We start from the raw sequence: 24,664 nt of genomic DNA, 5'->3' as shown, positions 1-24,664 counted from the left end.
CTCTGAATAATGTAGCAATCATTGTTTTCCCCAAAGTATATTGGATTATTTTGGTCTTAAAGCTGCCTAAGAACTTTAGCAGTACCTCGTTTTCTTTTTTGCCCCCTTGTTGCTCAGTTTCAGAGTTACCTTCTGGGATAGAAGGGATGCAGGTACTTACTGGATATTGATTTCAGCTTCATGTCTTATGATATACATGCTAATATATTTCCAGGAAATTTTGGGTTTGGATGTAAACATCACAGCTCTCTTTCTTCTAGAAAATAATCTAGACATCAATTTTGGAGCTGCATGGGATCTTTTGAGTATCTAATAATGTAAATCCCTTCCAGGAACATTCAACAGAAAAGATTTTTAGGAACGTAAGTGGTGTTACATCTCCAAACTCCGCTCTGTCCTAAAACAAAAATCTCCCAAGATATTTTTAAACCCCAATGAGCAGTAGAATTTGCACCATCTCCTTTTGCTACTTGCCATTTTCCTTTTCCCAGTCAGTTCACTCTTAATTCTGCCCAGTGAGACAAGCTAAGCACAAGGCAGAATGTCAGTTCTCAGGACTTGTTCAGCTCTGATGGCCTTTCCCCACCTGCTCCATGCCAGGGATATCAGATATCAGGGATATCCATGAGGAAGTGGCTGATGTCAGCAAGCGGCTGTAGTGGTACCACACCCCTAGAAACTGCTTCCACCTTGGACTGATTTCATTTTAACACCTCCTTCTTGCAGTCTTCTCTCCACTGTTTGGCTTCCTTCAATGGGCTTTGCTCACTGATGGCCTCAGGGCTGAGATTTTGCATTGTGTCTTAAAAAATGAGGGAAAGGGAAAGGGAAGGAAATTGGTTCATCATTGCTTTAATTGAAGGCTGAGCCAGCCTTTTGCATTCTGACAGGTGTTAATACTGTTCTACCATTTTGTAAATGCTCTTCCATAGCTGGGGGACCCCAGATGGACAATATGACTTTTACAAATTATATGGTAATTAAAGATATCCCAGCATATCACAAGATATGAAGAAATGTTTGTTAAACAGAAAAGGTGTTTTGAAATGCTGTGATGATCTGATATACAAAACAGCTTCTAATTTGTTCTCCTGGTGCTAATTGCCAGTAGTCACTAGATAAGATTAGACTGATGGTAATTCATTGTATTAGGCAACAGAGAGTTATCTTTGCAGGTGTATTTCTCATGGCCATCAAAATACTTTAATAAAAAAGGTGAATATTATTAAAGAGCAACATCAAACAAATGGCTAAATACTTTTTTTTTCCCTCCTTTACTGCTGACCCTCACTTTTTCCAGAAGGGTGAAACACTGATATTTTAGGCATTAGCACATGAAGTCTTGATATAAACCCAGTTCCTCAGTCTAGGAAGATTTTTCCTTTTTCTATGTAATAAAGATTCCTAAAATCATACCTCAAGTCCTCTCCACTCATCTTTTAAAAAAAAACATTACCTGGAAAACAGCATTAAAATATTATTTCATAAAAGTTATTGAAAATATTTATTGTGGAAATTTTAGAAATTATGAGTGAGAAAGGAGAAAAAATTAAGGCTAAGGAACATAGAACTAATTACATGTATTCCTTAAGGCTTCTTTAAGGCCTCATGCTGGATACCCAGGGAGCTAGAATATAAGTTTCTCTGTCTTAGTAAATCAGCATAATGATTCTTTTTAGTGTTTTGGTGTGACTCTCAGAATTTTTGGGTATTAATAGAAAATAATTCCTGTCTATTCCCTTTCTAGATCCTTTAGGGAAAGATGCCTACTTTTAAGCCTTTTGCATGGGCATATTTTGCTAAATTTGTGGGGTTTTGTTTTTTTTTACTTGTGCAGATTTTCAGAACTTTTGAAGGAATCTCTCTCAGGATTCATAACAATGGAAACAGTGGTGACTGGAGACTTCCCAGTAAAATTTCCTATTGTTGTCAATTGCCCTTAAGAACATCTCATCACTTTATTTAAATGTACATGCTGGTTTTTGGTGTATTTATAGTTGCTGGCAAATCCACTGTTTTATAATCTTGAGACCACTAATAACAGGCTCCCAAAATCTTGGGGACAGGAAGGAAGTTTAATAATAAACACAATACAATACATACAATAAATTTAATAATATTTATTAAATAGCAACACAGTGGTCAGCCAGTATGAATTACAAATAAACATTGGCCATTCAATTCTTCACCAATAAAGCAAGTGTTGCTAACACAAGTGACATAATGGAAATGTTAGGATCTTGCCCTAAATACAGAGAACCCCATACCAGAAAGGCATAGCAAAACATATATGCAACATTGTCTGTAACCTGCCAACCCTTTCCTTTTCTGACCAAACTCCACTGATACTTGCTCTGCTCTGAATTTTAATTAGTGATGGTGTATTTTGGAGATGATACATCCAGAAGTGCTGATAAAGCAGAGAGATGAGCAAATGAGTGCTGCACATCTACACAGTGACCTAACATTTGGTGGGTGTCATACAATTATTTTCCTCATGACAGGGAGTCTGAAAACCTGCAGGTAATTCAGTGTTGTTCAGCATTTCTCTGTGACTTGGATTTGTTTTGGTTTTATGTTTCTGTTCTTGGTTGATTTTTCTGGCTTTTTTCTCAGTGGTTATTGAAAAGGGTTTATTTGAAATCTGGAATCTGAAACACATAGTGGTTCACCACAATTTTCTTAGTGCTGCTTTTGACATGTAGAATCTGTTTAGGCTAAAAAAAAATAGTAATTTATAGTCTCAGTAAACAGTGTTCAGTGGTGACCTTTCTGCTCAAAGGCTGTCTGCTCCAGACACCCTATTAAAGACTTCGGGATGCCTGAGACAGTCCCTGTGTGCCTTGGTACTACAGCAGGTCAAGGAACTCCTTTTAGTCAGTATGGAGATTCACTTTGTAGTGGCATTTCAAAAAGGCTGGGAGAGTTGCCCTGTACTGCACACACTTGGTAATTGCTAATTTCAGGTCTTTTCAGGGTAACTGATTCTGTAATGTAAATAAAAAATTAGGGTTGTGTTTTTAAACCGAGGCATAGCGGAGCAAATGGAAAATTTACATTGTACTCACAGAAGATATTTATTAAGACTGAACAACAAAACAGAATTTCTGAAATGGGTTGATTTTTCTTCTTGAAAAAATGAAAAATTATATTTAAAAAAAACCCAAACCCTTAAGTCGTATTTAAGAATGTAAATATCAAGGGGATTTTTTAAACTTTACAAATAGTTAAACCTTCATTTCTTTATATAACAGAAATCATAGCAGAAAATACATGTAATACTGATAAATACGTATATATTATATATAAATAACAATTTAATACACTTTATATGAAATTTTGGATGGATTTATACATTGTATACAAAAAAAAAATTTTACCATCCATTTCATATTTGTACATAAGTGTAAATATAAAACACCAATTAACTGCAGGGAGAATTCTCCTGAACAGGTTTTGAAATGTTTAAATTATCATTGTCAAGTAGGCTCATTGAAAATTTCACTAGCAGCCACGGAGGCAGAGCAGGAGCGCATTGTGTGATGTCTGTGAATCACAAAATAAATCTCACCCATAAGCACATGCATGGAGCCCTGTAAGACACAGAGCACTTTGTGTCTGAGACACTTAAATCCCTGCTCACCTCAAAAGCAAGGCAGGTGAGTAAGTGCTCTGCTGGCTCGGGGCCAGCTCCTCCAGGACTGACCTCAGAGGGCTGGGATCCCCTCCTGCCTCTGGTGTGAAGATGCCCTTGCACCCAGCAGGGTCCCATGAAGCAGCGCTTCCTCAGCAATGCCCAGCCTTCAGGTACCATGGCAAGCTTAGAATACTTTTATTTTTTCCCCTCTGTCTTTCTGGAGGAGAAGGTAGAGTGCTTGGGTCTTGAGGAAAAGGTGTGATGTATACAAAGGATTGTGCAGCATTTTGCTTCAGAGTATAGGTTTCACTGTTTTCCATTGTTCTGGAGTTTTGGTGGTTTATTCAGGTTACGTGAAATTAAAAAAAATATTTTATGAATGCTAAAAACATTTATAGGGGCCTTGTGCTCTAAGCATGTTTCAATTCAAATTAAGAAACATAGAACTGAGTCTGTAGTTGGTCCTTTTGCTAAAGAAATATATCACATTCTTGTTTTTTATTTTAATTTGTCTGAGACACAAGATGCTGAATATATAATCAGTCCTTTCAGTTTAGTTATATGCATCAGGTAATTTAGGTTTTAATCTTTCCAGTTCATATTTCCAAAACATTTTCAATCCTAGGAGAACATCAGCCAGCTGCAGACCTCTTAAACTGAACAACAGTTCTCAGCACAGCTCAGAGATGCAGGAAGAAGTGTTCCAGCTTTTGCAAAGAATTGCATATTATTCCCATGACCTTCTTTGTATATGTCATCGTTTGTAAAAGTAGAAAAGAAAAAAGGTGGCCAAAATTACTCAGATTTAATTGCACCACTGAGAGGATAGAATTTAACTAATTTTTTTCCCAAATTTTGTGGTTTATATTTGCACTCGAGGCTTTTTTTCTGCATATAGTTCTGTTGGTGCGTGGAGCTTGCTGACTCATATAAAATAGAGTTTATTATACAAAAATACAGTAAATATATCTCAAGGCAACAGGAAAAGCTCACTGTGCTTTGTGTCTAATTGTTATTTATTGCTGTGGGGGCCACAGCAGGCCTTTACCATTTTAAAAATTGTCTTCAGGAAAATATCTTCTTTTAATTTTTGCAAATCACATTTTCAGCCCTACATTGTGAAGGATGCAAAGCTTTAGATGATACCCGAAGACTTGACAGTATATTATGCCAGGGAGTGACAATTTAAAAAAAAAAAAAATCCAGTTCCAAGTGTAAGTTTAAAAATGTAACTAAAAGCCTTCATCAAAGTTTAAAGAGCTTCTTGCGCTTTTAGCATCTGCTTATTCTGATTTATTGACAATGACACACCTAGCAACAGTCATTCCTGCTGAAGCAGTGAAGTAATGGACTTCAGGAGAAAAGGGGAAAAACAAGTAGGTGCTGCACACAGGAGAGAGGCCGCTGATTACAGACCACTAATTTGTTATGCACTCTGGCAAATCAGCAGTGATTCATATGACAAATAAGGAGAAAAAATTAACAGCTGTCATGTTGTGATGTGTTAATTTCCTGACAGTCTCTGCACTGAAGCCAATTACTGATTTAAGGGCAGGGAGAGAGAGCCCTGTTCAAGCTTCTAATTAGGCTTCTTCAAGACTAAAAGGATAAAAGCAAAAATAAGAGCAAGAGAATGAAGCAGGTAGCCCCAGCTTCATAAAGCATACATGCTCTTAAATCCTCAATTAAATAGCTTTAAGCTTAAGTGTGTTTAAGATAAGAATTTAGAAACATTTATTCACTTTTATCCACGACCCTGTGTTTTAGTCCTTTGTGTAGTAATTGGGAGATTCAGGGAGCCCAGGGGTCTGCCTTGCCCTCCTCCTGCAGCCGTGCAGGTCCTGGAGGTGACCTGCCACTAAAACCTTTGTTTAGCAATGGCAGCACCTGCACATCAGCTTCAGAGCCAGCCAGGGCAAAGGGACATCAACAAGTTCTTGCCCTTTTGGCCCTGAGAAGGGTCCTTGTAACTTAAGGGAGCCATAATTGCTGGTTAAGGGCTTGGCTCTGACTCCTACCCTTGCATAAGCAGCCCTGATACTCATGGAGGGCTGAGGAGCCTTGGGCCACGCAGGGAGCTGAGCTCATTCTGTGAGTGCCTTCACTGGCAAGGCACTAATTGGAAAGGAGAGCAATCAGCATCCACCCTGATGGAGTCCAGTGAGAGGCAGGAGCTGCAAAGAAAGAGCCGTGTTGGGGAAATACCGAGGCACCAGGTGATTCATGCTATGCTTGTGAAAGGAGCCTGACTCAGTCCTGTAATGTGATGTACAGTCCCCAGCTGTCCCTAAAACAGGCAAATAAACTGGGTATGGCATGAGGCATTCCAGTAAAGTAGCTGATTTTTTAAGAAATATTTTATTTTCTTAATGTAACACTTAAAAAATTAAACCCAGGTTTCCTGTTGACTTGCAATTTAAAGCTAGGGTATGGAACTACCAACTGACTATAAAGAGCCTTCACCTTTTTTTTTTGGCATTTACTCAAAAGTGACGTGTGATATAAAAATCAGGAATTAGTCACTGAAAAGGAAGCATGGATTTGCTCCAAAAGGAAGGAGCATTTTCATCCACATAATATTTTAATTTTTTTATCTGATATTCAGATGGTCATGAGGAGCAATTTTACAAGTTGTTACCAAACTTTTTCAGGACTCTCTTCTGCTTTCTAAAAAGCAATTATAGTTAAAAAAATTGAAAAATTCGCTTGTGTTTTAAAATTGGCAGCCATGTCTTACATTTACATTATGGCTCCCTTCATTTGGGTTTAAAATACAGCTCTTCCTTTCTTCAGGAATGGGCAGAAGCAGAACTTTACAGAAGAAATTCAGCAGCAAATATGATGTGAATTCCTAAAATCACAGAAAGAAAGAAATATTTCTAATGAAGTTGTGCAGCCTGCATTGTAGGCCAGCCTCTCCAAAGAAAGTATGATTGGCCCCAGCTTAGGCACCTGGTAGAAGCTGAGCAGCAACATTACAGAGTTTAGGATATTTAAATTATCCCAGACCAAAATTTCATATTTAAATGATCCCAGACCAGTGTTATTTGTATTAGACTTCAATCAAACTGCTCTAGATATAAAATAACAGTTCTGATGATTAGATGGGATCAACTGGAGAATCAAGCGCTGGTGGGAAAAAAAAAAGAAAATATGTGTGTGAACATGCCCTAAATTTAATGCTATCAAATAGAAAAAAACACATATGAAGTCAATGTGGTAAATAAGTGACAGTGGAACAATGCACAAGAGACTGGCTTTACTGGGGGAATCAGCTCAAAGGCATTTGAAATACACTGCCTGCAATTCTTTCCACCTTTATTTGGCAACTTTAGGTAAATAATAATTTTTGAAGGTTTTGAGCAATTATATAAAACAGATTTTGTGCTTTTATTCCTTATGTTTGAAGGATTTAGTGATCTAAATTGATGACATTGGTTCTTAACCTGCTGTAAGTTTTCATGCTAGTAGGATGGATGTCCATTTGTAATAGTTATTAATAATTTTTGCATATTTCAATATAAGTGATAGTAGGTTTGCTGTTGTAAGAGCCAGTAAGACCTTTCTGACATTGATTCTGCTTGCAAGTTCATCCTTATTCTTGCTGGGATGGATAAAGGTAATTCAGTCTCTAGGCTTGCTCAATCCAGATCTACTATCAATTCAATTGAAATATGTCTACATTGAATGTATTATCTTTTTTGGAAGGATAGCTAAGTGAATTAAGCACATGCAATACTTATCTTATCACTGTCCAGGCTAACTTATACTTTATTGATTTATAGTGCCCTTCATAAGCACAAAGGTGTCCTGCTCTATTTTATGCCCATGGATTGCTCCAAGCATCTTTGAAATGCAGCCCCTTCTGTCATTAATTGGCTTTCATGGCTAATTGTGCCCAGAGTCAACTGCTGGCTCAAAGCAGTGTCTTCAAACCCTTTTCAGGATTCCCTGTTACAGACTGGACAGGTGATGGCATTTTTGGGCTTACCTAAAACCAGAGGCAAGACAGAATAAAAAGAATAAAATAGGATATACTTAATGAAAGGCTTTGGGTACATTAAAGGCAGATGAAGCCTCCCCAAGGGGCTACATCCAAAACGGATGATGGTCACAAGTTTTTCAGACAATTATAAATGTGGTCTATTTACGTATCAGGGGTTAATCCTCCAATTACAGCTTCCAGTAATGAAGTCATATTCCCCCAGTTTGCTCTTCCCACAATTCATTTTTGTTCATATTTTTGGAGTCTGAGGCTGTAGGGTGTCTTTGAGCTTCAGGCCTACAGGGATTATTTTGTCTGACCAAAATGTGAAGACAGTAACTAACACTCTACATGGAGTTTAGAGTTATACCCTAAAGCAGTACAGGATTTGAAAAATATAAAAGCTAAAATCTTAAGGCATCACAGGTTATAAGAGGCCAAATTCTGGAGTCTTTCCCAAGCATTGCTGGACCTGGGGAGCCCTGCAGCCCTGCACAGAAGCATGTTGAGTGTTTAGACCTGGTGTGGCTCAGAGCCTCTGCTCTGACTTGTTCCTTGCCAGGTGGTGTTAGACTGCACAGGGGCACTGGTGGAGCCAGGAGAAGGAGACCTGTACAATCCCACACAGATGCAGGAGGGGCTAAGATTCCTGCATGATCTTCCCAATTTCTGCTTCTGTAAAAAAGAGAGGGGCAATCTGACTCCTGGGGCATATTTAGTCCTCATCCCAGGAAATCTGTCACTGAAGTCAGTGGGTGTTTTGCCTGAATAAGTATTGAGTAAAGACTGAAGGCTTTGGCCTAACATTTATATCAAATATGGCCTTCCCAAATTCATTAATTTCAGTTTTAAAATTATATTGTCCATATCTCTTTTTACTGTCCCTGACCCCTTTTGCACACTCTCACCATTAACACTCCCAGCCACAGATATCTGGGAATGTATTCCATCATCAGTAATACATTCAACCTGACTCATATTCATAACCCACTCCAAGTTACTGGTATGAAGAGCATGGCCATGGGTTACTAAACACCGGATTTATAAAATGTGAAGAAAGAAATATGCTGCACTTAAAAGTATCAGAGCACATTTTGCAGTGTGCTTGATCTCTTACACGTGGTCTCATGCCACAGTCTGCATTAAAAGCAATTAATAATATCAACTCCTATGTGAGAAGCACTGCTGGATTTTACCTATTCTATATATTTTACTTTCCATGTGATGATGAATAAATTAATCCCATTAATATTTAATTAACTTTAAGTTGAAAGGTGACATCTAACTTAGCCAACTTACTGTTCTGTAGCTAGTTTAACTTTGGGTCATGTGATTTTAATTCTTTCTCTCTGACCAGGTGACTAAAGGGAAAAAGAAAAAAAAAAAGAAAGAAAGGGAAATGCACAGATTAATTTCATTCTTTAACCTTCCTAATGCATCTGCTTGCTTGCATCGAGTCGCAGACAGCAGATCATCACATGATTTATAGTAGTGACCGCTGCCTGCATCTCTCAGGCTAATGACACATACACTAAAGTCATTGATTTGTATGAATAGCCTCCGCTCTTCATTTATCACAATTTAATGTAAGAGTTTGCAATGCAGAAAAAAATTTCACATGGGAAGCATGGCCCCACAGGCCTGACCGCTAAGCAGTTATGAATCATTTGCTGCCTTTTAATATATAGACTGTTCCATTCCTGAAAATGCCCTGTAAGGTTGTGTTTCTTTACAGAACACCACTACAATTAAAGACCAAAAGTAGATGTTTTAAGATAAAGAAGGTATGAAACATGGAAAATTTAAACCTTTGTCAGCCTCTCCATTTTCTCTTTTCTTAAATGCAACATAAAAAGCCAATTTGATCATTGATGTAAGCAGGGACAATCCATTTAACTTTAGCAGAGTTGTACCTGGTTTTGTTAATCCAAATTTGGCCCATAAAGTTTATTGATCTGCCTGTGTAGTACATAAAACTCCAGTAAGAATACTCACCTAAAATCAGAAAACCACTATGAACAAGTAGGATTTGGAAAATTGTTTTTACCTCAAGATAAAAAAAAAAAAGATCCAGTTTAAGTTAGAGGAGAATTCATAGTTTTGCAAATGTATTCATTAGGGAAACTTAAAATAGTATTTCTTTGTTTGAGTTTTTTGGGATTTTTGTCCTTTAACAAAAGCTGAAACTCCTCATGAATTCTAGTTCCTACATTGTTTGGTATGATAATTTTAAACAGACATGACAGGTCAAATGTAAATTGTAAAAAAATCTCTTTTTAAATTATTTATTCTGTTTATTAGTATAGGTATCATCCAAGCCATTATTTCAAAATTATAAGTAAGAATGAAGAAATAATTAATTCTTTAGTAGTGTTCTCAAAGCAAAAATGAAGTACCAGATGTTGATTTCTGATTTATCTGTAAAAGAGTGAAAAATAACTGAGAGGATTTAATTGTTTTCCTTATAGAAAAATAAGTATAACATTAATAATTAAGTATGGTATTTGAAAGTTAAAAAAAATTCTGCTTTTTTTAGTTTTACACATATGATTGTATACGTATGATCATTGTTGACTGTAAAAGATGCTGTGTCTTCCTTGGGACAGCTCCTCTTTGTACAGAAATTAAAGGTTTAGCCATTGATTTAGGGTTTTTTTTTCTTTTTTTTCTTTTTTTTTTTTTTAAATATGAGTTCAAAAGCCTATCAGTGTTTTGGAGTTCTCAATGCAATCTTGCTGGTCACAAAATCACTGTTTTCACTGGAAAAGGAAAACTAAATGAGTGTTTGTGCTTCCAGAAAGAAGTGCTTAACAAACAATGACAGTAACTTCTGAGGGAAATATGTTCCTAATGTTCCAGTACTTGCAGGAGTCTCAGTCCACATGACATACTTGCATTTTTCTCAGGTAAAAAAAATCATGAAATGAAGGGAAAACATATGCAGTATCACAAGACAAGGGAACCAGGTATCCCAAGCATTTTAAACTTTTGCCTTTATTTCACAAATGTAAAATACTGTTACATTCTAAAGAGTTTGGCAATGTTTTTAGATGTGCAGAAAAAGTGTGATAAAGCTTCTATTGTGTCAGCCACTGACATTGCCAAGTTATTTTCCCTTAAAGATACACTTTGTATGCAAATGTATTTCAAAGATTGAAAACTAGGAATTTTCTGAATTTTCTTCCTCTTGTATTGCTTGACAGGGACCATGTGTTAGACTGCCAATATTTAAAAGAAAGAAAAAAAGGAGTATTTTAATGATGAGACTGAAAAGTTTCCATTTTGCCTCTAGATATTTTTGTATAACCAATCTAATTTTTTAAGCATATAATTCAACAAATTCCCAGCACAGCATGGGGTGAAATAGAGAAAAAAAAACCAAAGTAAAAATTTATTTGGAAGAACTTCAGCTATTGATAAAGCAGGTAAGCAGAATGACAAAGCCTCACATCTCCCAGACTTCAGACATTTTTAGCAGGGATCAGTTGTTATCAGAATAAATCACCCCATGGTGAACATCTCATAGTTAGGATGAATCAGTGCAATCCAAGAACATCAGTCAGCTTTAAACATTCAAAATTAGTTGGGTTTGTGCAGTCTGACATTTGAATGCCATTTTTTGTATGTGGAAGAGGTGAAGTGGTCCTGGTGTAAGGCTGGCTCCTGGTGAGGGTTCTCCTGGCTTTTCCAGGAGCTCCAAAACCCAATCCTTACACCCAAAGTAGTGGCAGAGGTTTTCACTCCAGAGCTGAGGCTGGGCTATGATAAGGCTCCACAGTTCCTCGAGAGGAACAAAATGTTCCTCTACTCATTTCTGGTAGGAAGATGATATTTATCTAACAGGGATATTGGATATTTAATGTTCTGGCATGTTAAGCTGTCATGCCAGCAGTACTTTTATACATGGTTACTGTCTGTGTAGTTATTTATTGCCTTTGTTTAAAATACGTCTGCAATTTTAAAGCCTACATTCAGTATTTTTCAGATGCAAACCAATCTGGTTTTTGTTTCAGGATGTGGCAGTACTTTGCACAGACTGTTTAGCTGCTGTAGGTGTAATGTATTAAATTGTGTATGTACACAGTTTATTCCCACATATTCATAGCAGACTGAAAATTATGTTAGAAAATTGTAGAAGAAAATATTGAATTTTTCTGTAGTGTTAGGGAAGTACTGACAAAGGCCCCAACGTTTATTCATGTTTTATATACCTTTTTACTCTGCCATTCACAGCAATAATATAGTTCCAGTCCATTAGTACCTGCCACATCACCTGTTTTACCTATAACTTGGCAAACAATTCAAGAAAAATCCCTAAAATTAGAGATACCCTATCACAGCCTGCAGGGTCTTACTTGCATGTGTAAATATATAAACAAATCTTGTTGTACTGCAAGGGAATATGCTTCAAAATGGAACTGACAACATGTCTGCAAGAAAATGCAAATATAAGAACTAGGGAGGGGAGGGTATTTTGACTTCTTGCATGAGTTTGATATGAGACACCTGCTTAGTTCCTAAACTATCTAAAAGGCAGAGTGGAAGCAGAATAAGCCTTCCATGTTTTTTCAAGATTATGGCCTTTTATCTATATGGGGAGGTACCTGGCATATTTCTCAGGCTTCTGAAAAATAAAGTAATGACATAATGTAGAGCTCTGGGACTTGGGAGATCCAAGCAGGCAGTCTGGTCTTATTGTTGGAGAAACAAGTGCCAAAATTTCCCACAGACTTCTGTTAGAGCAGAGTCTGCATTTGAGGTTAAATTTGGGTGGATGGTTGTTTCCTGGAAGATTTTATTATTTCAAAGTGCAGTTGTGTTCTGGCTTCCAGGAAATAAATAAGTATCTGTAATTGTTTTTTAATATAATTATGTGTATCACCTACATATTCTTAGGGAGTGAAGGTCTGATGAAATGTGGGTGTCATGCTCCAAAATGCATTTTCCAGTCTGTTGTGTAGCAGCCCTGAAGGAGGTGAAGCCAAGGCTTGGGGCTCCTCCAGCTCTTCACCAGCCTGGCACGAGGCTGTCTGGAAACTGGGGGAGCAAATTTCAAGGCAGCCAGTGAGATGTGACCTAGTGCAGTGAGTATAACAAATGGTTAGGTTTAAAAATAATTTCAAATTGCACTGAAGATCTGTAATCCAGATTCTGGGCTGCACCTGGCAGCTGTAACTTGAGAGAGGGGCTGCTGAAAGCAGCTGTGTGCTGAGGGTGACCTCAAAAGCACCAAGCAGCCCAGTCACCTGTGCCTGCTGGTAAGGGAAGAGTCTTCTGTCACAGCCTTTCCAGAAGGAAAAACTGCACCAGTTGGAGCCAAGTGAATCCTTTAGTTTGGAAAAGTCATTTAAGATCTTAAGGTGTGGTTGCCTTTAAGTTATTTTCTGCATAATCAATAATGCAAGCTTCAGTTTGTTTGTCCTGTGTGTAGTGGAGCAAGATGTGAGAAAAGCCTACAGGAGAGGGTTTGTTGTAGTTACTGCTGACACCACATTCATTCAGGCTGCTGGATAAAAATGTGGTCATGTTGTAGCATTCCCATGTAGCCTCCATGAAATGAGATATGCTTCACTTCCTAGTCTGAACTGCAGTCCCTTCTTGTCACCCTTCACTTTGGAGGTGGCTGGAGTTCATTGTAGGTTTGTGACTCAAGATCATGCATTAATGTGGTGCTGTGAAAGATGAGTTCAGTTCTTGGTAGAAAACATTAACAGAACAAGGAAAAGGGTAGAAAAGGTTAAAAACCTAGAAAACCTTCTTTGATTTTAATTCCTTGGGATCTTTAGAGCAAAAGCACAGCAGTGTATAGCACTTCATCTTTAAAGTCATAAAATTATCTGGCTGAGATGAACATTCCCTTTGAGTTCAGGTTCATGATGCTACTTCTGAAAGTATTTCCAGAACTGCAGAATGGCTCTTAGACGTTGCTGTTAATACTAATGGGGATAATAGGTCTGTTAAATGAGGTCCACCAGCATTAACTTTGAATTTTCTGGAGTTTGGTGTGATGTTTAAAATGTTCTTATCACCTTGGTATATGAGCATCGTGCAACAACTATCAATTCATTTTAATTTTCTGTTTAAAATACTTTACATAAATCTTGAATTTTTTTGAAATCTACACAAAGCACATTGTTTAGCCAGGAGATTGGAATATTTTCTTTTTCATCAGTTGCATTCTCTTGGGTGCATCTGTCTCAAATGTCTCTCCTGAGAATGAGCACCAGAGGGTTTGAGTTTGTGTTAATTATTTGAGACTTTCAGAAACCTCTATTATTTACTTGCTAAATGTGTATTTCCCTAAGATTATAATAAATTTTTTTTTACTCCTTTTTTCTGGGTTTTGTTCATAACATTATAATTATTCCTGTCATAGGTGCTTATTACTTTATGTCTGGGTGCCATTGGTACACTTGCTCTAAAAAAAATCCAAGTGTTTTTTTGAATAAAAGAGCCCAAATTTTAGCCCTGATTCAGTGGGGCAAGCAGCCATTTGGCTGTTTGCAGGCACATCCAGCCAGCTGGACTAACCACATGCCCATGGGCAGCTCTGCCATGCTCAGTCTTGTGCTGCTGTGGAGATGCAGCTTCCAAGCTGCTGCTGGCTGGGTTCCAGCTAGGTGGCTGCACAGGAGGCACAGCTGGCATGCAGCTGGCTGCACCTGGCTACCTGCGCATGCCCTGAGGCTCAGCTGCACTGCTGCAGCCTGGGCTGCTCCTCAGAAAGCTGTCCTGACCCACCTGAATGGAATGGGTATCTGACAGCTTGTCCCAGGTAAGCAGTGCCATGCCCTGGCTGCCCTTGTGACAGGCTAGGCAGGACATTTCACACAAGGAGGGAGACTGCTGAGATGTGCCAGAGACATCTAGAAGTGAGCTCTGTCCTATTCCATATCAGGTTCTGCAGGACATGCATCTCACAAGCTATACAGGGAATAGAAGAGCTCCTTACAGTGTCCAGAGCAGAGGGAGATGTGATTTGTAACAGGAACCTGTGGTCATTCTGTTTCCTTTCTCTGCTCCTACAGCTCACAGGATTCCCTCTAGCAGTATGAGTAGGGACATACAAAAACTGATACTTTTCTGTGTTGCAGAAGAGGAACATAGGAAAGTTTCATGGGCCACACCCATTTTGCTATTTCCTTAAAGTCAATACTCATTGTAAAACATCTAAATTTTACTGAATTTAATCAGGCATCCACTTCATACAGGTTTTGGGGCTTTTTTGTTCAGTGCCGAGTTCTTTTTCCTCTAGTCCATAGCTGTATGAGGAAATAAGTTCCCAAGAATATTCAAGATAATTAATCTTTACAAAGACAATTCCTTTCTATACAGTCATAATTTTGTCTCAAAAATATGATGGAACTCTCTGAAAGGAAAGTATCATACCTTTCTTCACTTTATTTGTACACTGTCCTCTAATAGACACTTATCTGTTGAAATTTTTTTACTGAAATAGTTAACTTTGTCTTTTTTTTCTTGTATAAGTGTTAGCCACAGCAGAACTTTCTCCCTTACATTTAGCTATATCAGAAACCTATTCTGTAAAAAATGTTGAATCTGTGTATTATTGTCCAAATTCTAAAGATCAACCAAAACCAATGTGTATTTTTCCAGCAACTTTTATAAACAGTCTCCAAGTTCAATTTGCTATTATAATTATTGCAATTATGTGGTTGATTAATCCTTGTCTGGAAAAAAAATCTGCTTGGAAGCTTTTCACATTTTAGCATGGGGTAGTGCTGTCCAAGAAGCTGGGCAGAGGAATTTCTATTAAGCAGATGTTACTCTGGAGCAGTAAGGTGTTTCAGGGGTTCAAGAAGAAAGCAGAACACAAACCCTCCCAGCCTTGGCAGCTCCCTTGGGAGCAGTGACAGTTCCAGGCAGCTCCATCTCATCCCATTGTGTCCCCAGCCCTTCATTTCTCCTGATATTTGCCAGCACTGGCTCTTGTGCACCCACGTGGTCACTGGATCACAGCATTTGCTCAGCTGAAATGCTTGCCCTCCTTTTCCCTCCCCAGCTTGTCTCTATACCAATCTTCCCTTCACTATTTCCTTCCTGCTACAATTTTGCCCCGGTCTCCTCTTTTCCCCAAAAAAACCCTGCAAATGCTTAAAAACTGGGAATGTATAATAGGCTTCAGAATATGTTCATAAAATACCTATGAAAATAAAACCCTATCTATGAAAATAAAAACACATGAGCTGAATCAGCAGTTGTTACTTGCAACTATTTGATTCTCTGTGTGGCTATAATACATAGCCATCACAAAGGAAATAAAAAATATTTGATATTCCTTTTCCAATTTCACTGTCTATCCTGCTTGCTGAAAAACAAAGCTAAAAATCCCAATCTGTTGTAGTATTAAAGTATTTGCTGGGCAAGTACTACAGAAATGACCATTGTGGTACACTATCAGTTGCTTTCACAGCTCCTGCTCAGGATATTTCCTAAAGATTTAGAGTGTCAGTCTAGAGTCTGGAAATACTTCATGGAAAATTAGAAGAGAACCAAAATATAAACCAAGCTGAAACAAAAGAAAAAAGAGTCAAAATATGTTCTGCTATATAGTGCTTAATACTAGAAGATCTGATTGACACGTGGTCTGTTGAGTTCTTAGAAAAACCAGCAAAGGCAGCTGTAGCAAAGATGTACAGAAAAAAAATCATTCTTTCACAAAATATGAACACTGCTATGAAATCAAAAACTGTCAAACTCAGCCTGTCCCCCTAAACTGTTCGGGAATGCTACCTGAGGTAAGTTACTCAGCAAGATACAGTTTTAGAGAAACAATGATATATTTTTCTTACATCTTTGGGTTTAGATGTTTTTTCAGTTTCTCCTCTGTAGTCTGATACCTGACTACAGCAGGTCTCCTTAGGCCCTATCAAAAATCTCTTCACCAATCCCTTCCTGCTGCAGTTTTTGTCAATGCTGCCCATAAATCCACATAATCTCATCTCCTCTTTTATACTTGACTGTCTCTTCAGCTGTCCTAAAACAATCTTTACTGAGCCCATGTTCAGTGACTAACTTGGCCTCATTTCCTCCAAAAGAACTAATGGGACAGGACAGCTTCATTTCCATTTTTCAGGAGCATTGTGACATGGTGGTCACCTGGATAAGAATAGCATGTATCAAGATTTTGAAACTATTGAAGACTGTGGTCATTCTCTCTGAGGAGAAAGCAAGCTCATCTTCCTCTTGACACCAAGCATAGCATGGGGAAGGAGGGATAAAATTCCCAATATCCTTCTGCCTGTTTTGATGAGGTTGCATAAGAATCCATCATGGTTTGTTTTGCTAGTGATCAAACCTTGTCTAAGAACTGTACAGACAGACTGTAGCAAAATTAAACACTTTGATTATTTTCTTAATTAACTTCCCCCCTTCCCCCAAGAGACTCATCTTTCTTCATCTCCTCAATGAAGAGAATAAAAGAATAGGATTTCTGGCCCCTGGCTCTTTCTCTTACCTACCTGAAGACAAGAAACTCAGGTGCCATTTTACTGTCCAATATTAACTGTGAGGAAAGTGCTGAGAATTAATTGAGTGTGGGCTGCAGATGAGTTGAATAACATCACACACTGACACGTACTGTTCATTAGATTTCTTGATGCAAAGGTGGTTTCTGCAATAATGGTACCCATGTTTTAATCTTATCTCTCAGGCTTGGGGAAGGAAGATAAAGCACTCTGCTGTGTAACTGAACCGCTTCATAGGTGCTAGAGTCCTGAGAAATGTTCTTAATACCCTTCCCAATGGCTCTAGCACATCTTAAATTGCTTTACAAGAAATTCAGCTTAAATTTCATCACTCCCAAGGCACCTGGTCATTTGCAAAACCAGGCTGGTGTACATCTATTATATAGATTAAAAAAACAACAACAAAACAAGACTAAGTAAGTTTGGGTGTATATAATTAACTACAAGGATATTGCTCATTTTCATTTCCCTTATAAACACTTCCTATATTTTCTTTGCTTTAAATGCAGAGCTCCTTAAAGAGGTGGAGAAAAAAAATCAGTTCTCACCCACTGTTCTGAAAAATGGATCCTGTTCTGTTCCCGTGGCACTGGCTGATGCTTGTTTCAGTTACTCAGCATGATGCTGTAATGGAAGAACTGTTTAGACTGAAGCTCCATCTGCTTATCAGCGAGAGGCTGCAAGCCTGAGCCACACTCCACTGCGTCTACTGGTGTGGAGAGAAGGCTCTGCAATGGTGTGTGGGAGGAGCAAGAGACATGGCAATGAAAGGAATGTGAGGCAGAGCCCTCTCTGTGGTGTTCTGGTTGGCAGACTGGAGTAGCAGCAGCCCCTCTGAGCAGGTGTGGAGGGAAGCAGGGGCTGCTTCTCACTGTACCAGGCAGCAATCAGACTAAGTTTGTGTGGAGGTGAGGTGGGATAAGAGGGAGTTATATGGGATAAGGTCTGGTATTACCTGAGTATAAAGAGAGTTTGGCAAGACACGTGCATATATGGAATACAGCAATGCAAGGCCTATCACTTTAGAGAAATTTGAGTAAAACAATTTAGTAAGATGAGACAACATTAAAGGGATCAAAGCTGACTGATATGGGACCTGGAGAGAGAATAACTTGTCAGAGACAGGGAAGACACAGCAAGGTTCCATGGGAAAATGAGGAAAACCTTGGAGAGTGCAAGGTGTGAAGGAGGGAGATGGAGTGTGTCAGCTGTGCTGAGTCTGGAAGAACAAAGACAGCTTTGGGATAGAGGGATGAGGAGGAAATCCTTTTCCCCCCAGCAAGCAGGTGAAAAGCATCCCTGGCACGTGGGGTTGGCCATCCACCCTCTGGGTGCAAAGAATGAGCGCAGTGGTTTTATAATGCTGAGGAAAGGGAGAGAAGCAATACAAACATGTGGCATAGGCTTTAGTTGGGCCTTTCCGCATTTTGGGGAGTGAAAGGCTTTGCACATTGCCCAAATAGGCATGGCGCTGAGATGTGTCTTCCAGGTACCAGAGAGGAGAGGAAGACTGAGTTTCAGCTCTGAGCCTCACAACTCAGAGCTCAAATTTGTCCTTACAAAGGACCCAAAACTGCAAGCAACCAGAACCTTGTAACAACATTACCTTTGTGGATGTTCTTAAGATGCAAGTCTTCATGCTGTAATTCTTGTGTAATTAATCTAACTTGGACTGGGAGATTTTTTTTCTGGTTTTCTATATTTAAGGTGAGAGAAAATATTTTAGACTTTGTTTGCAAGCAGTGCTGTAAACTAAAATTTAAATTTAAAATCTACAAAGTTAAGACATCACAATTTGTGCAGAATTTTCTGCTGCTACCCTATTCATCCTTATTTAACAGTAGTGCATTTGATAACAAAGATAAAACTTGCACAGCCTTCATACTCCTTGTCTTGTCTCCACCATTTCATGGCGCTGTCATAGGCACTACTATCCTGTGTGTCACTCCACCTCATTCTGTGCTTTCCCACTCTGCAGATAACAACTGGTCTCCACTGGGATTGATTTACATATTAAACATTAATTATTTTCCTCTCCTTAGTTATGCAACATCTCTGTGCCTGGCCAGCAGCAAGATGTGGTGAAAACTTCAGTGCTCGGGCCTGGCGTATTTCTGCTGCTCGTGTCAGCCCTCCCGGGTAGTGCAGGAAACAGTATCTCCCAAACCTGTCAAATCTATCACTCTTCTAGTTCAAATGTTGACAGGCCTTGGTAAAGCACTCTTTAAACAGATCTGTTCTCTGTCACTGCCATGACAGTAATACATGAATCCACAATCACAATGATTTTAGAAACAGACAGACAACATGAACTATAAAAGCCTGATCCTGTTAGAGCTTTCTTGGATGAGTATTTTAAAGGCAATATTTTTGTGCTAACATTTTTGAGAGTATTGCATGTCTCTGATCCTGAATCTCTTGTTTCTTTTTGATATCTTGATCCCTTATCTTGACTCCTTAAATATTCATTTTTCTTGTGGCTACCTCAATCTATTTGCTAGATATTTTCAAAGCCTTTTTACTGGAGATGTTGCCATGTTGTATCTAGATATCCAATAATGTGGTGAATTGCTACTCCCACTGAGCTGAATGCCAAAGTCACAGCAGATGTTGTTTGAAAGAAGGAGGCATTTATTATCTCATTGGACATTACAGATAGAACCATATTTTCTGTAAGAAGAATCTGGTGGCAGAAGAAGCCCTCGAGTGCTAATAACATCCCATAACAAAACTGGGCTGGATATGCCAACAATATCTGTGACCAGGGATGACCAATGGTATGTGGAATTTCTGATTTGACTGTGTAGAAATGCACTTGAAGCATTAGCTAAGTCAAAAAATATGGGGTTTTAAGCTCTCAGGTCCATTGTACACTTCTCCTAGTAGGTACAGTCTAAACTTCTGTGCTGTTTTTCAACCCATGCTCCTGAATATTTCTGTTGTGTAGATATTGTTAACATATGTTACAAAATAAAATTTCTGACTCATGAATGACCAAAGGAAATAAGTTTCTCTTTGGGTCAGAAAGAACTGTTTTGCCACCCACCATCTCATGAGCTGAGTGTTTACCAACTGGGCCTTAGTGATCTACCATTGTAGGTTAGTAAATACTAATATTTATCTTTAACAGAGCTGATACTAAAGCTTCATGAGTAGGAACAATATGTCATTATGATTAAGCAAGGTTTTCTGAATTTTCACAGCTCTGTGAACTGTTTCTGATGTTGTTGAGGACTTGTTACCTTGAACTGGATGTGTTCAATATGGGCACCCTAATGGCCGTATTTAATTTTCTCATATTTCTGAAAGATCTTCTTAAAGTTTGAACATTAAGAGCACAATGCTTCAAGTACAGAGATAATTCTAGTCTGAGGATAATATGTTCAGAGGAATATTGGTTTGAAAAAAGTTGTGGATTTGTCTAAAAGTTCAAAGGATCCTTTAAATTGTTATCGTTTGCATTCTGAAGCTTTTAGTGGTTTTTTTGTGTGACTGACTATGCACCAAATTTGAAATTCATCCTGGCCATAGCAATGGGTAGGCTAATGTCCATATTGAAATATTTGGCATTATGGTGTCATTGTAAATAGCATTACAATTTTTACCAAAATGTTCATTGATTCCATGTATCTATTGCATCTCTGGCTCTGTGCAGATGCTTCACATTTCTCTCTTCACGCATAATGCTAATTTTTCACAAAAAAAGATTAAAAGATCAATAGAGGAGCATTTCTTTGCCATTTTCTCCAAATTGCCTTAAAATCTTAGGTATTTGAAATATAATTACCAAAAGAGTATCAGTAGCATTTAAGTTTCTAGTGGGTAAGCAAATCTGGCTGTTTCATAATGTTCAGGTGCATAGCTGTTATGAGATGAAGGCGTAAGTAAATTGTCAGTTCCTTTGATACCATAATGTTTCCCTAATGGAACCATGGAACAACATTAGACAGATTTCCCAACACCTCCCAGAAGGGTGGATAAAATGCAGTTTCTCATCATAGTCTTCTCTGTGTTTTAATATGAACTCTTTTTCCTGTAGTACCAGTAGCCTATATGCAGTGTTTTCACCCCTTTACAGACTGATAATGAGTGAATGTTCATGTGGTCTGTTGCACAACACTAAGCTCTTATTTCACTGTCTGCAGTTATGTTCAGTAAGTACAATATGAACATCATCTCAATTAACAGAGTACCTTCAGGGCTTTTCTTAGCCAACTATTCTAGCACGCTTGTCCATACTGTCATCAGCACCTAATCAACTAATGATGGCTGAAAATGAGGAAGGCCAATCCCAATAAATCCAAAGGATAGTAATTTTTCTCTTTTAATGCCCTTCTCCCTCCTTCTTCCTTCTTCCTACGGCACATTGCAGTAAATTAATGTCACACTGGTTATTACAGTAGCGCTGCTATGGCAAGTATTCAAGCAACGGTCCTCGAATATTTTACCTCAGCATTTATTTGTCCATAAAATAAAATAGGATTTATTGCAGTACTCTCTGGTTTGAGGACTGCATGGACAGCAGCTGTGACAACTCCTTATCTCCACTGCAGGTAAAGATATAGGGGATGTTTCCCTGAAGCTAAGGAGAAATAAGGAACATGGAAGTCAGTCAACTACAGAAGCACAGCGTCACACAAATTGGTAGAATAAATAAATATAAGCATTTTAAAAAATCCTTCTTTGTACCTAACAAGAAATCTAAGAAAAATAATTCAGTAATTTTGTCCTTTAAAGGTGTTAGTAAATTAAAAGTGTAATCGTTGCTATGAAGATTGCTGTGTCCAAATCAGATATAGGATTTTGGGACTGAAAGATGGAAAGGTAAATGTGAGGAATTATTGTTGCAAGCGTTATTAAGAGAAAGAATTACAAACAGAAAAAAAATATCTCAGTCAATACAATTTTACGGTGGTTTATTATTAGTGTTGTTCACTTAAAAAATAGTTCACTTAAAAGGCTCCACCTTAAAGAAAAAAAAAGCTCCCAGATTATAAAACATAGGTTCTGAAGCCAGCCCTGTGGAGATGCGACTGCTGGCTTAGAGATATTCATATTTTCAGCTGCATGTAAATTTCTGTGTGTCATTAACATCTCTGAGCTCTGTAATTAGGTCTCTCCTGATCTGGTTATAGTTTCTGTACATTATGAGTATGTAAGCCTCTCCAGGGAAGCACAAGGCCAGCCTTACAGGGTTTCCCCTTTCTGTGCCACAATTTTGCTCTTATCTTTAGCAAGTACATCCTAGCAACTGCTTGCTTGGAGGTTACACTGAGATCCCAGGGAAGGGCTATAAAGCATTATCAGTCTTTGCCAGCACGAGTCTCTAGCACTGCACCAAGGCCAGAGCACCTCCTTCCTTCACAGACTCTCTACTTTTCTCTACCTGGCACTCCTCATTTTAAATATATTCTCTTACGTATTTTTTTTATTCCCCAAATTGCTCTCCAATTTCCAATTATAGTTATGATACTATTTTTGCAAATTTTCTTTTTTTTTTTTTTTTTTTTTTCTTTTTTTTTTTGGTAAGAGAAAAAGATTTTCCTACAATGTGAAATGCGTATCCAGAACTCTAGCTGTGTTTGAAAGAATGTTCCTTCTGAATAAATAATGTCTCAGGAAATGAAATATAACATATAAACCAAACTGTTTGTCTTTCTGTTCTGCTTCTCACTGGGAAGCACCAGAGAGTTCAAGTACAAAGAGAAAACTGGTTTATTAAAGGATGCTTGCATTTAGATTAGTTTGTTCTGAAAGCCTTGTCTTGTAGCATTATATCCAGGAAATGCTGTTCTCAATATAAGGAAGTGCTCATTCCATGGGCCTGGCTCTTTTTTGATTTTTCTTGAATGAGGTTTCTGCTTAGGTATAACAAAATATTGGATAATGAAGATAGAAAACCAATAAAGAGTAAAAAAAATTATACAGAATTGCTTAGAATGAATTCTGTGTGTAATTACTTGCATTTTTGCTAACTACTGTATAAACAACCCTTTTAACAAGGCAAATTGGAAACGTGAAGACAAATCAGCTTAGGGATAGAGCTTCAATTTATTACACAATGATAACTGAAAACTTTGTTTCTGCTGCGTTGCAGTCAATTTCTACTGAGCTCACACTCTGAATGTGTGATTAATCATATGAGCACTGGGGTTGCCAATAAATACCAAAACCTTAAAACTATAACAACTTGCTCATTTTGTGCGGTCATTCCAAATAGCTAAACAACCAGAAATTGTCAATGTACACCAAGATCAATGCTCTGGGGTCTCTACATAAGATTGATTTCCCTCTCTGAAGATTTTATCTCTCTCATCAACAAAAACATTTTGTCCTCCCTAAATAATCCAATCGAATGCCATCCTCCTGTGGAACAGTGAGAGGTTTAAATTGTTTGGATTAATCTCTGCTTTGAGGTGGCCTGGAAAGTCTCTGTAACTTTGTCAAATATAGCCTGGAGGGAGAACTGCTGTGGTTTGATATGTGCTAAAAATAAACAAATAATGAGAGTGTCTAAAAATCATATTGTGCTTTAAAAATAATATGTGTGTGAGATAATATTTTTTAAAGCTCTTGCTTCTAATACAGAAAATAATAATTGTTGGTTTATTCCTTCTTGGTAGGGCCTACCAGCTCCTCTCTGCTGGAGATGGGGAAGGAGATTGGGAGCTGTAGGAACAGATTCAGGGGACAGAAGCCCACAGAGATCTTCCCCAGAAGATGAGTGGAGCAGATCAGAGATGGGACTGAAGGAATTGTCACCACCCACAGCTTTCTCCTGCTCTGCACAGTGAATGCACAGGTGAGATTTAATAGAATTCACATTCTGATTCTCTGTGTCTCCTTCAGAAGGTAATTTTGGACATGACAAAGACCAAGCAGAAATGTTGTTTCAAAGGAGCCTTGAGGCTCAAGGGAACCTCAGTAGGACAAGCTGCAGGCAGCAGCCTAGAAAAGACCCCCAGAGCATGGATGTCTGCTTTCCATGGTTTTCTTGTCCATTATGCAACCTTTCTGTGAGCTGCATGACACTGTAAGTTGGATGAATGGAGATTTTTTGATCTTTATCCAGCATGTTCTGGAAGGAATATAGAGCTCAGACACAAGTTCCTAATTAATTCTGTGTTTGCTTTAATTGGGGTGCAGCGAGGCAATCAATTTGTATCCCAAACAAGTACTTATGGTATTGCACTGTTTATTTATTCTTTAGGTGCTTTTGGAAGTGTTGGCCAGCAGCTCACCATGACTGGCACCCCACAGCAGAACACCAGGGTCAAACTCTGCCTAAGCAGGTGACAGAGCAGGTGGATTGTGCTTGGAGGCTGCAGACTGCACACATGAGCCAGGTTGGGAAACAGTCATTGTTGGAATTTTGTGCTGAGATTTCCTGAACAGGGGTGGGCCTGTGTCATCCTTCATCTTTTCAGGGCTGTGGTGAGCAACTGGTGTTTAAATGTTGGATTGAAGGTACCAAAATGATGGCCACATAGGCTGAGCATGACTTCTTTCCATCTTGGACTGGTATTAGCTCAGAAATGTTAAAAGAAATGTGCT

The 24,664-nt window shown here is 38.3% G+C and overlaps 1 long non-coding RNA gene across 1 annotated transcript in view; it reads left to right on the top strand.

Moving 5' to 3' along the window:
- LOC135452953 (uncharacterized) overlaps positions 1–24,457 on the top strand; it is a 30,006-nt gene extending 5,549 nt beyond the window's left edge. The window contains exons 3-4 of the long non-coding RNA XR_010441741.1: positions 23,734–23,912; positions 24,321–24,457. This is a non-coding gene — a long non-coding RNA (uncharacterized LOC135452953). The remainder of the gene's footprint in view (positions 1–23,733; positions 23,913–24,320) is intronic.
- The last annotated feature ends 207 nt before the right edge of the window (positions 24,458–24,664 follow it).

Source organism: Zonotrichia leucophrys, chromosome 11 (genome assembly GCF_028769735.1).
Source record: "Zonotrichia leucophrys gambelii isolate GWCS_2022_RI chromosome 11, RI_Zleu_2.0, whole genome shotgun sequence".
Taxonomy (NCBI): domain Eukaryota; kingdom Metazoa; phylum Chordata; class Aves; order Passeriformes; family Passerellidae; genus Zonotrichia; species Zonotrichia leucophrys.
This window is presented reverse-complemented; position numbering and strand designations above follow the sequence as displayed.